The sequence below is a fragment of the Macrobrachium rosenbergii genome, chromosome 33, assembly GCF_040412425.1.
Source record: "Macrobrachium rosenbergii isolate ZJJX-2024 chromosome 33, ASM4041242v1, whole genome shotgun sequence".
Lineage (NCBI taxonomy): Eukaryota > Metazoa > Arthropoda > Malacostraca > Decapoda > Palaemonidae > Macrobrachium > Macrobrachium rosenbergii.
The window spans coordinates 60,157-74,212 of NC_089773.1; the positions used below are offsets into that span (position 1 = coordinate 60,157).

Sequence of the window (14,056 nt, forward strand, 5' to 3'; positions counted from 1 at the left end):
TTCCGGCGCTTTTTCTGAGATTTTCGGGGCTTATCGGCGCCGAAAAGCGCAGATTTTCGGTTATCGATGCCTCTGTTAGTTATGAATCGGCGCCAATACCCAATTATCGGATCGCCATTAACCGAGCCGGCCGTTAACTGGGGACTGCCTGTAATGGCCCATTTAATGATCCAGTCACACTAACTTGAAAAGATCTTGCTCTGTGTCAACCCTCATCTTGGAGAGTATAGGGAAGGGAGAAGGACACTGGAATTATATGATTAATAGGTTTGTAGGAAAAAATGTTTTATTGTAAACACACTGCTTGTTGTTACAAGCCATTAATTATAAACTACTCTGACTTATGCTGTAGGAGGGAAGACAGTGCAGAAGATCAGTGGGAGAGGAGAGTAGGCATAAGTGCGAGAAATCCAGTGACTGGGCAATCAGAATCTTGGGAATTTCTATTAGTGATGGATTTGCAATGATGAATTTAATCCCAAAGGTGTACACTTACAGTGCACAGGCCATAACAATAGGAGCTTCAGGACAACACACACCTCCAGGTGTACCAGCATCATGAGAAATGAAATCATGAAGAGGATGAGGATATGTCTTGGTTCCCTCCCAGCTGGTAACACATGACACTACAACCACAATTGGTCCTGGTTAGTAAACATCATGGGATTTGTACTTAACCCTTTAACGCCGAAGCCCTATTTTCAAAAACGTCTCCCGTATGCCGGCGGCCTCCGAGAGGTAGCGCGAGCGGAAAAAAGTTTTTTCAAAAAATCACAGCGCTTAGTTTTCAAGATTAAGAGTTCATTTTTGGCTCCTTTTTTCTCATTGCCTGAAGTTTAGTATGCAATCATCAGAAATGAAAAAATATCATCATATATAAATATTGGAATATATGACAGCGAAAAAAAAAAACTCATCTATAATTGTATACAAATCGCGCTGTAAGGGAAAAAAGTTAAAGCTAATGAGTTAATTTTTTAGTTGTATTGTACACTAAATTGCGATGATTTTGGTATATAACAGATTGTAAAATGATTAAAGCAACACAGAGAAAATATTATCACAAAATGATGCATGAATTCGTAACGCGCTGACGTAAAAAAAAGTTTTTTTAAAAAATTCACCAAAAATCTAAATATTGTGCTAGAGACTTTCCAATTGTGCCAAAATGAAGGAAATTGATTGAATATTACTAGACTGTAAGTTTTTAGCTAATTGCATTTTTGAACCATTTCGATCGAAAGTTAAAGTTGACCGAAGGTTGATTTTTTTCTATTTATCGTTATTTCGATGTAAATATTTAAAAACTGTGAAGAGCTAAAGGAATGATTTATTTTTTTGTTGTATTCTACATGAAATTGCACACATTTTGATGTATAACACTTTATGTAACGAATAATATGAAACGGCGAAAAAATTACGGCAAGCTGACGCAAGAAATGACAGGATTTTCAGCGGATTCTGCGAGCTGAGCGGAGGAAATTATTTTTTCAAAAATTCACCAAAAATCTAAATATTGTGCTAGAGACTTTCTGTTTGTTGCAAAATGAAGGTAAATGATTGATTGTTACTCGAATGTAATAATTATGGCTTATGAATGCGTTTTTCGATCATTTCGGTCGAGTCAAAGTTGACGAACGTTAAAATTTTGTCAGTTATCGTGATTTCGGCGAAAAATATCAAAAACTGTGAAGAGCTAAAGGAGTGATTTATTTTTGTTGTATTCTACATGAAATTGCGCACATTTTGATGTATAACACTTTATGTAACGAATAATATGAAACGTGAAAAAATTACGCAAGCTGACGCAAGAAGTGACAGGATTTTCAGCGGATTCTGCAGCGTGAGCGGAGGAAATTATTTTTTCAAAAATTCACCAAAATTCTAAATATTGTGCTAGAGACTTTCCGTTTGTTGCAAAATGAAGGTAAATGATTGATTGTTACTCGAATGTAATAATTATGGCTTACGGATGCGTTTTTGATCATTTCGGTCGAAGTCAAAGTTGACCGAATGTTAAAATTTTGTCAGTTATCGTGATTTCGGAGAAAACATTAAAAAACTGTGAAGAGCTAAAGGAATGATTTATTTTTTGTTGTATTCTACATGAAATTGCGCACATCTTGATGTATAATATTTTATGTAACGAATAATATGAAACGGCGAAAAAATTACGGCAAGCAGACGCAAGAAATGCCACGATTTTCAGCGGAATCGCGGAGCTTAAGGAAATTTTTTTCAAAAATTCACCAAAAATCTAAATATTGTGCTAGAGACTTTCCGTTTATTGCAGAATGAAGGTAAATGATTTATTGTTACTCGAATGTAATAATTATGGCTTACAGATGCGTTTTTCGATCATTTCGGTCAAGTCAAAGTTGACTGAATGTTAAAATTTTGTCAGTTATCGTGATTTCGGCGAAAATATTAAAAACTGTGAAGAGCTAAAGGAATGATTTATTTTTTGTTGTATTCTACATGAAATTGCGCACATTTTGATGTATAACACTTTATGTAACGAATAATATGAAATGGCGAAAAAATTACGGCAAGCTGACGCCAAGAAATGCCATGATTTTTTTTGAAGTCGCACAAGACGGAGCGGAGGAAATTTTTTTCAAAATTCACCAAAAACCTAAATATTGTGCTAGAGACTTTCTGTTTGTTGCAAAATGAAGGTAAGTGATTGATTGTTACTCGAATGTAATAATTATGGCTTCTACGGATGCGTTTTCGATCATTTCGATCGAGTCAAAGTTGACCGAACATTAAAATTTTGTCAGTTATCGTGATTTCGGCGAAAATATTAAAAAACTGTGAAGAGCTAAAGGAATGATTTATTTTTTCTTGTATTCTAAATGAAATTACACATTTTGATGTATAACACTTTATGTAACGAATAATATGAAAGGGCAAAAAATTACGGCAAGCTGACGCAAGAAATGACAGGATTTTCAGCGGAGTCAGCTACACATGAGCTTGGAGGAATTTTTTTTTCAAAAATTCACCAAAATTCTAAATATTGTGCTAGAGACTTTCCGTTTGTTGCAAAATGAAGGTAAAGGATTGAATATCACCAGAATATGAGATTTTTTGCTTACCCAAAAGAGACCCAAGTAAAAAAAAATTATATATATATATATATATATATATACACTACATATATACAGACATTCATACATAAACACATATAAATTATATTGTTTTTACTTTGTTACAAAAACATAACTAAAAGGAATGGTTGTGAAAAACTTTGTTTTTGCATAAAACGAAATTATACAAAACAGCAATGAATATAGATATATAAAAACTTGTAATAAATATAAAACTAAAAATAAATTCAACGCAGAATACTCACTCGTAAATATAAAACTAAAAATAAATACTCACTCGTAAATATAAAACTAAAAAAATAAATACAGAATACCCACTCGTAATCCTGACTCTTCGTGCTGTTTCTTGTTTTCTCCCTCCTCCATTGAAGTCTTGCATTTTTTTCCTCCCGACATGACGGGGCACAAGCGGAGGAGGGAGACGCGCACCCTTACTGCTGGTGGGCCGCCCTTCGGCGGCTCGCTGCGCCCTCTGGTGTCGCTCGGGCAGGCACACTCCAATAAATAACCGCATTGTGGTACCTGTGGTTACACTCCAACCTGCAAAGTGCTACCTTGCAGGTGCGACACAAATACCGGCTGTCTCTCCTCTTGCCATTCATATGGCACACCCGGCACCGTTTCTGTCTGCCCCTTTCGATGAGCTCCAGTGTGTGATCTCCTGGCTGCAGCCGACACACAGGGTCGGCTACCCGATGGGACACTGGAATTCGAGGGGCGGCAGCATCTTCAGGGGCGGCGTCATCATCAAGGTCGGTGGCAGCAGGATGAGGAATTATGATGTCGGGGTATCTCACGACATCTGACCTTTCCTCTCGGGGCAGAGTTGGAGCTCGGGGCAGGGGGCCGCCGTTGGAAGGCCACTCCTCCGGATCGAAGTTGATGAGGGCATTCCCAGCCACCTCAAGAAACTGGATGTGGTCAACCTCCGAGCGTCCAAATTATACCCACAGTAAATGATGTAGGCATTCTGGAGGGCCAACTGAAGGAGGTATTTGAGGAGCTTCTGTGTCCACCTCCTGGTTCTCCTGGCGAAGGGATAATACTGGATGAGTTGATCAAAGAGATCAACTCCTCCCATGTGCCTGTTGTAGTGTCCGATGACAGTAGGGCGCTGGACACGAAACTCCTCAAACGTAACTTCGGCCCTGCTGGCGTGTCTTCTTCCGCTCACGAGTCGGACCCCTTTCCAACAGATGACGAAGACATCTCCCTTCCGCCGCCACTCTGTCTCTCCTCTTGCAAGATGTTGCGGGTGGCTAGCAAACCTCTTGAGGACATTGGGCCCCACGCACCAACCGAAGGGTACCACTGACGTGCACACCTGCTTCATACAGCAGTTCCTGGGCCAGGGATACCGAATTATAATAATTATCCATAAACAGGTGGTATCCGTGGTTACGGAAACGATTCACAAGACCGAAGACAGTGTCACGCAGCGTGGAAAAGACCCCAGAATACACCAAGAAGTCCACAACGTATCCAGTGTTGGCTTCGTAATGAAAAAAAATAACTTTACACCATACTTCTTTGGCTTCTTGGGGTTGTACACTTTGATACTTAGACGCCCTTTGTATGGCATCATACCCTCATCCAAAGAAAGGTTCTTGAAGGAACCACGAGTCTGGCACCGTTCACGAATGAACTCCAACACTGGGCGGACTAAGATGAGGCGGTGGGGTTATTCGGGTATAGCCCTTCGGTTGAAGGCGTTGAAATACCTGTCCATCGCCAGGAAACTATTACGGGACATAATGCCGCCATTAGGCGTATTTAAAAAAATTCCGCCTCCAATATTGCCTGACGTCAGTAGCAGGCATCATCCCAAAGAATATGTGGAGCCCCAAAAAGTGCGCCACGTCCGTGAGGTTGCAGCCCCGCCAGCGTGCGACAACATCGTCCGCATTCCTCACGGCAGTACCGAGCGTAATCTACCATCTCTGCAACCAGGAATTCAAGCAATTCCTCGTCAGGAAAAGGTGAATGAACCCCAGTACCGTGAGTGGCACAGGGACGGTCAGTCCAGGTACTGCCGTGAATGGGTGCATGTTAGGTGGGGTGGGGTCCTCCGACCACCCCTCATCACTTTCGACAAACGGCCTTCACCCGAGCTGCCGCGACGTTGCGACCTTCTCACGGGTTTGCGCTCTCGCGCGCACGCACGGGCACGTCTTCGCACTCTCACACTCCCAGCTGGGCCGTCTCCTTCACTTTCCCCATCACTTTCTGTTTCGTCCCCACCAGCCACAATCGAGTCATCCTCCTCCTCCAACTCACTTTCTCCCTCGTAGGCACTAAACCCACTTAACTCTAATTCACTTTCCTGCTGAGGATCCCGTACGGACATTGGTGGCAAATACTTGTCATCGCTGACGTCAGGCGTTATGTCGTCATCGCTAGATGACCAACTACCACCGAAATCAGGACTTTCGACCTGCTCTCGATCAAGCTCCAACAAGTACTCGTCAATGTCCTTCTGTTGGAGGCCTCCCAGATGTTTTCGGATGCCCCTCAGGACACCCCGATGCTTCCTAGGGGTCGTAAAAGGAACGGGATGTGGTCCTTGGTCGTCATAGGTCACACGTGGCCGAACAACACGCTGCTGAGAAGCTGGGTCACTCTGGTTGCTGGGTCCTTCTCCAGCATCCAAGTCCAAAACTCGCCTCACACGCTCACTTCCGACAGGCAATGTGCGCCTTTCACGCTCCTGACGCTTTTTGCGACATTTCTGCAAACGTTCTGTTGCAGCACGAATACGCTAACACTCGCAAAAAGTTCAACCAAACACGTCTGCGCTTAAAATATCGCTCCCGCAAGGTGCTGCTCTGATGCTCTCTGAGACAAGAAGGGGGAATTCGGCGCATGCGTGTCCGGGTGACGCTCAAAAACAAAACAACATCTGGATCAGTGAACTCCCAGCATCCGCCGAGGCGCAGGATTTGAAATCTTCCGCAAACTAGGCCTATCATTATTTTTCCCCGAATATTTAAAAAAAGCATTTTCAGTCGACGTTTGCAACGTCCACTCGGCATTCGACAGACAATTTTGGACGACGTTTAAAACGTCCAACAGGCGTTTAAGGGTTAATATCATGAAGTAAAACCTAGCAGCCATCTTCCAACTCGAGGTAGGAATACACCGTGGATCAGTGTTGAGCCCCTGTTCAGTATCATGCTAAATCTAATGGCTGAGTTTGTAAGGGAGGAACCCCTGGTGTAAGTTCTCTGCATGGAGACTTCGTTTGCAGAAACTAGAGAGTAGCTAGAGCAGGGTTCCCAAAATGGGGGTCATGAGCCCTTTTCTGGGGGTCATGGAGGGTCTAACAACTGTATGAACTAAATTCAGCTTGCCGTAACGGGGCTAAGCTTTTTAGAAGGCTTATAAATGTGGGGGTCATGACAGGTTTGGTACTGCTGTAAAGGGTCACGTACTAAAAAAGTTTGGGAAACACTGAGCGAGAGTGAAACCTAGATAGATGAAGATATGTTTAGAGTAGAGGGATGAAGCCAAGTTGAAAAGACTGAATATGTGGCAAATTGGATGGATGATGACCAGCAAGCCACTATTAATCTGGGAGAAGTGAGCATCAAGGGCATGCTTTAAGTAACTCAGATCAATAATGATGAATGCAGTGTGTGATATGTATGAAGAAGTTAACCATCAAATTCAAGCCAGATGGAGTAATTTGGAGGGTAGGTTGCTATCAGCTGTGCTCAGTGGCAAGAGCATTCCCATTAGGCTGAAGGACAGGTTAGGCCTACATAAGTTAATGAGAAGACCTGCTTTGTTGTTTGGCCCAGAAGTGGTGCCACTGAAGAAAATGGAACAAAATAAGTTAGACCTGGTAGAACTGAGGATGCTCAGATGAAGGAGTTGAGTGATGAGAAGGGATGGTATAAGAAAATAAACATATCAGGGGATCATCAAAAGTCATTGAAGGGTCAAATCCAGCCCAAGAGTCAAGACGTAGATTGCTTTGGCACCTGATGAGGGGGGGAGACCATGAGCAACAGGTTGCAGGACAGATCATGGAAATGAAGGTGCTAAGGATATGAAATAGCAACCCCAACTACAAGACGATGAAGAAGAAATGCATAAGCATCATGGATATCAATGAGCACTTACCATAAACGAACCACGTCTTCCTGGCTAGACCTAAACATCCACATTGTGTCATAAATATTATACTGTATGTGTTGTGAGAAAGAAAGTTTGATTTTATGCTGAATGCTGTACATAATATGAACAGACTGTTAGAGCAGAAATTGAACTTAGTGAGTGATTAATAATGATTGACAGGTGAAAGCCCCATATTTTGACCAACTCTTAAAGGATTAATAACATAGCAAGTAAATACGACAAAAATTCAAGAAAAATGGATTAAATATGATTTTTATATAAGTAACTTACCAAGTAATTACACAGCTGTAGGTTTTCCAACCACAGCAACCTAAAAGTAATTGTTTTGTGTAGGTGACGAGACCCCGATCACTTTTGGGTACCGATAGGAACAACTTAACAGAGAGCGTCAATTCATTTTCTGCCAGCTTCTGACTAACATCGAAGGCTCTCCGCTGTCTGTGTCGTCATTTTTTCGGATATTTTTGCTGCCTTTTGGTGAAGTATTTAAATTTTGTTGTGTCATTCAACCTTTGGTTATTTGGTTAGTTTTGGTTAACGATAGTTATAACAGTTCTTTGTATTACAATGTCAGATTCTAGTTCATCTAGCATTTGCTTCTGTGTAGAAGGGTGTAAGACTAGGTTAATGAAGTCTTCATATGATTGTCATACCAAGTGTACTAAATGTAAGGGCAGGAGTGCAGTAAAGATACCACTTGCATAGAATGTCAGGATGGGGATGATAGGAAGTGGAAAATATTAAAATTTCATTTGGAAAAACCTAAAAGAGATAGGAAGAGGAAGTGGCCGCTAGAACTGAGAATAGAGCTAGTGTAGACTCCACTCCTTTACCTAGTCTTGTAGAAGATAGAGCTATTCCTTCTCCTCCAATTCTTACTGTGTCTCCTATCATTAGCCCTCCTACTTTGCCACATACTCCTATACCAGGCTCCCAAGCTTCCAAACCTGATGCTTTCATCGGACTCTGAAGTTTACAGCCCTGGTGAGAAACGCCCATACCTTTTCTCGCCCCTAGACAAGTCGTATCTCTTCCCACAAGCCACATTGAAAGAGATCCTTTCCGACTTACAGAAGAAGTGTACTAGCTATCTACTTGCACAGTCCGCCAAGCATCCGAGAGAACCCTCTGCCTTTGTTCCTAAGTCGTTCTCTCCTTTACAGCCTCAGCCCTTTCGTGGAGGAAGGCAAAAGCCCCAGCCAAGACCTCACTCCAATTTACGACCTCCTTTGAGATCCGTCAAGAAGCCATCATTCAAACCTACCTCTTAGAAATGAAAGTTCAGTCCTTTGTGCCCCAGTGGGAGCCAGACTTCTATTTTGGAAGGAATGGGCACGCAGAGGAGCAAAACCTTGGATTGTCAAGGTACTAAAGGAGGGCTGTTCCATTCCTTTCAAGCAGACTCCTCCTTTAGTAAGATCTCCGATCACATTGACTGCATACTCAGAGGGCTCCAAGAGGTTTTTAGCCCTTTCTTGAGAGGTTGAATCCTTTCTCAAGGGAGCTGTGGAAAAAGTCAAGAATTGCATCTCAGGGGGTTTTTACAACTGCCTTTTTGTGGTCCCCAGCACCCTAAATTTGTTCATTCTCAAGACAAAGCTTCATATGGAGACAGTCCATTCAGTTATGTCTTCTCTACAGCAGGGAGACTGGATGGTCACATGGGATATTCATTACACTTACTTGCATGTCTCCATACATCCAGACTCATGGAAGTTTCTGTGCTTCATTTTTCAGGGCAGGTTCTCCAGTTTCGGGCCTTGTGCTTCAGCCTGTCAATAGCACTTTAAGTGTTTACATGGATTCTCGCACCTCTCGGAAATTGGCTCCATCTTCTCGGAATAAACATCAGCCTGTATATAGACAACCGGCTTCTCCATGCCTCACTGGAGGAGAAGTGTGCTGAGAACTTGAAGAAAACTCTTCACCTGACAGAAGAGTTAGGCACTCTAATCAACGAAAAAATCTTTAATGACACCGACACAGGAGATTCCCTATTTGGGGATGATCCTGAACTCACAGACTTTTCGGGCTTTTATGTCCCCCAGAAGAGTCAACTCCTTCCTACAGACAGTTCCTCTCCATTCCATTCTGCTCAGCAGTCCAGGTGGATGAGTCTTTTAGGGGCTCTGGCCTCAGTAGAGCAGTTCTTAAGCTGGGCAAGCTCCACATGAGGCCTCTGCAATTTTTCCTCAAGGCAAACTGGAGGCTGGTTCCTTCATTTTCCCCATCACATCGGAGATCAGACTGGACCTTCGATGATGGTTATGTGAAGAAAGACTTCAGGAGGGGAAGTCTTCTTACAGTGAGCCTTGACCTAGAATTTTATTCCAACGCCTCCGATGTAGGTTGGGGTGCCCTTCTGGAGGGCTGAGAAGTTTCCGGAACGTGGTCAAAAGAGCAGCGGAGTTCCCACATCAGTGTCAAGGAGCTGAAGGCTATTCACCTGGGCCTGTAGTCCTTCTCAAATCTAGTCTGCGGCAAGAAGGTACTAGTACACGCAGACAACACCACTGCACTTGCATGTACATCCACAGACAAGAAGGCATCCACTTTTTCTCTCTACAAGACAGCAAGAGATCTTCCTTGGGCAGAGAAGAACCAGGTGACTTTGACCACTTGCTTAATTTGTGGGAGAATGAACATGATTGCAGAAGAATTGAGCTGTCTCAAGTAAGTCTTACCAACAGAATGGACATTAGACCCCCTAGTCTGCAACAATCTGTGGAGGTTATGGGGCAGGCCAGCCATAGACCTATTCGCGACTTCAAGGAACCGCTGTCTTCCACTCTTCAGCTCCCCAGTCCTGGATCCTCTCTCATTGGCAACAGATGCCATGCTCTTGGACTGGACAGGCCTGGACGTTTACGCCTTCCCTCCCTTCAGGATGATCAGGAAGGTACAGGCAGTTTTCCCGGTTATGGCGGGGGTTCCGTTCTCAACGGCGTGGCGATAACCGAAAATCACAGATAACCAGAAATCAACGAATATCGGCACTTATCGGCGCCGATAAGTGGGGATTGGCGCCGCTGTTAGGTGGGTATCGGCACCGATCTTTGGTTATCAGCGCCAGTAAGCGGATATTGGCGCATATTGTCATTGAAAATCCAGTTATCATTGCCAAAAATCCTGTTATTGTCGTCACTAGACAAGCGCTGTAAAACCAGATCGCCAATAACCAGGGACTGCATGTAATAAACAAGTTTTCATTGCATCAGAATATTTCCATGCCTAGTGGCTCCCTTTTGTCCCAACAAGGAGTGGTTTCCAGACCTGATCCAACTGTTGGTGGATTTTTCAAGGCTCCTGCCAAAAAAACAGTCACTGCTCAGACAACCTCACTTCCTCAGGTTCCACCAAGGGTTGTCCGCTCTGGCCCTGACAGGCTTCAGACTGTCAGGAGCCTTGAGAGATGCGGGCGACTGTCTTCTAGCAGGCTCTATCAGTCCAAGTGGACAGTTTTCAGAAGATGGTGCAACCACCATAATGTCTCTTCTTCTGAAACAACTATAAGTCAGATTGTCGACTTCTTGTTATTCTTGAGGTCCATCAGGAAGTTTTCAACCCCTACTATCAAAGGAAATAGGTTGATGCTAAGTTCTGTTTTTGAACATAGAGGCATGGATCTGTCCTCCAACCAGGACCTCAGCGACCTCATCAGATCTTTTGAGACATCAGAGGAAGAGAGTTCTAGTTGCATCTCCTGGAGTTTGGATTTAGTATTAAAATGGCTCTCAGGTCCTTCTGTCGAGCTGCTCCATTCTGTCTCTCTCAGGAACCTTACCAAGAAGACACTCTTCTTGGTGGCGTTGGCAACTGCCAAGCATATTCGTGAGCCACAAGCAATAGACAAGAGTGGGCTTTTTGCAAGGAGACGCAGTCTGCTCCTCCTCTCTTGGGAGAATGGAGATCCTTCCAGACCCTTGCCTCGTTCTTTCACCATTAGGAACCTAATGGATATGGATATTCTTGGACCAAAGGAAGAAGAGAGGCTCCTTTGCCCTGTGAGAGCTCTCATGTACTACCTGCATAGAACCAGAAAAAATCAGAGGACCTTCTAGCAACCAACCTGTGGTGTTCTGTAAAGAACCCGTCTAGTCCTCTTTCGAAAAATGCAATCTCATTTTTCCTGAGAGGTTTGATCTCTGAAGCACACTCGGATTCAAGAGGACGCCCTACCTTCAGTTAATGTTAAGGCTCACTAGATTAGGGCAATTGTGACATCTCTGACATTTAGGCATAATATGTCATTCTCTACTATACTACAATCGACTTTTTGGAGATGCAAGTCTGTCTTCTGTTCACACTATCTCAAGGATGTGGAAACCATTTTGAAAATTGTAGCACTTTAGGACCTTTATCTGTTGCTGGCATGGTGTTTGGAAAGGAAGCATAGGGGGGTTATCTGTCCCTCTACTATCTCCTTACCTGGACATAAGTTTTTAGTGGTCTGGGTTGTGGTTTTTATTACAGTGTAGGCGACACAGTTGTATATATATATATATATATATATATATATATATATATATATATATATATATATATATATATATATATATATATATATATATATATATATATCATATATTGTTACGTGCACGTCTGATCAGTTATTGTTTAATTTACGTAATTTTTCACAGCCCTGCATGCCAAGAATACACGTAACCTGTCACTTGAAGCCATGAATTAACCTCAAAGACAGACGTTAATTAACCAAAGGTCGCCAGTTAAGGGTAATTAACCTTAACAAAGAATATTCAAGGAATAAAGACTTTATGATAAACGTCACCAACTGCGGACGCAGAAAAAATCTCTACTTGTTAAGATGGTATTAAATAAAGAAAAAAACGTAATGGTCTTCCAAACAATGAAGCGCGAGCAACTTGAATACCAGAGTCGTAAAATTACTTGCTTGCCGAAATCCCGAGTCTTACTGGAATAATTCGGCTAACTCTAGACAATATAATAATTTGGGCTTAATCTTAGACTTCGTACAAGCGATTACCTTAAATGGTGGCTGGAGAATGAAACAAAGAAAGATTTGGAAATACAGAAAAGAGGTTATTAGTCAATCGACGAAGCTTGAACACGAATCGGACTTACCGTGGAAGTCGAGTTGTTTGCGCATACAACGGACACTCGGAAGTCTTGATACTAGCAGTCTTCCCAATTCACTAATTAATATAGACAGAGGAGCAAAAGGGGGTTAAAGGGACAAAGGACACAGTTCTGGCACGAGCCCGGTGTACTGCTTCGTTCACAGCTCGTCTCCCTCTGACCTTGCTCTGGTTCCCACAAAGTGACTGGTTGCATCTTTACACGACGCCCCAGGCAATTCAACCTTGACAAAGACATCGCCGAATGCGTAGGGTAAAGGGAAAGACAGCTTGAGACCACCATTACTAGAGATTATTGAGTGAAAACCCTCTCTGAGGTGTAGGTCCCTAATGCCACCGGCATATTTTTGTTTTTTGAGCTACACAGCCTATCCCTGCCTATGCAAGGATGCCCTCTGTCTCTGCTATGATAGTTATTTTTGAATTGCCTGGCCTACCTGCGGGACAGAGACGTTCTCTGTCGAGGTCAATCTGACTAATATTACTACACATAAATACATCGAGGGCTAATAGCAGTAATATTTATAAAAAATATATTTTATATATATATATATATATATATATATATATATATATATATATATATATATATATATATATACAGGGTGTTTTGGAATTAGAGCCCCCTCCACAGCATAAACTAAAATTGATATGGACAAAAACAAAAGTAATTCAGAACAGGTATTTATTTAAGTTTCTCTCTGAGTATTTCATATTTTGTGTGGCCTCCATCTGCCTGCATTCTTGAGGGGTATGATTTCAGCAAATCGCAAAAAAGCTGAGACTCAAACTCCATTTCCCTGAGCACTTCAGTCACCTCTCTTCACAGGTTGTCGAGGCTTGGTATACCATCATAGTTCACTGTGCCCGCTTCAGCACGATCCTTTAAGATACTACCAATGTTTTCACACACATTAAGGTCAGGGGAGCTACCTGGAAATTCACTTGACGAGAAGAAATCGATACCACTGTTTCGAAGCAGCTCCTGTGTCTGAAGAGCCTTGAAACATGGTGCCTTATCATGCAAAAATGTGACTTCTTCAACAGATAACACATTTTCAGGATCTTTGAGGAAAGGAAATACTCCACCAGTAAGCACAGTTTCTCTGAAGTATTCGCCATTCCATGACTGTCCTTTTTCTTTGATGATCCACATTAACCATTTGGCTGTGAAACAGAAAAATTCCCAAACATTCAGGAAATTTCACAACTTGGCAGTAGCACACGTCATCGCTGATATCATCCAACTTTGCAGCCCAAATGATGTAATTTTTATGATTTGGCTTCCTGACTGTGCAAATGAAGAATTCATCTGATGCGGCAACATGGAGAAAGTCAGCTTCATCCCAATCTTTAAGAAATGAGTGATGTTGGACTTGCGGATAACATGAAATGGCTTGATACCAGATTTTTTCAACTCACGATATACAGCACTATAACTTCTCTTCTTTCCCCTTTTTGTTTCTACTTCAAGCGCCAATTTACATAAAGACTTTCTTGGTCTACCCACTGCCTCAGCTATGATGTCTTTTGACTCCTGAGAAAGGACTTCAGGCCTTCCAAGATTCTCACTTTTTGCGATGACAGTCATATGGATTTTTGTTCCAGTTTCTTTTAACAAAGGATTCATCTCTTTTAATGTATTTAGCTATCCATGAATGTGAAATGAAGGATGCGCAAGCATCC

At 42.4% G+C, this 14,056-nt stretch overlaps 1 protein-coding gene across 1 annotated transcript in view; it reads left to right on the plus strand.

Annotated features, from left to right (window-relative positions):
* LOC136855790 (fap1 adhesin-like) overlaps positions 1–14,056 on the plus strand; it is a 95,828-nt gene that overhangs the window by 59,104 nt on the left and 22,668 nt on the right. The window lies entirely within an intron of this gene.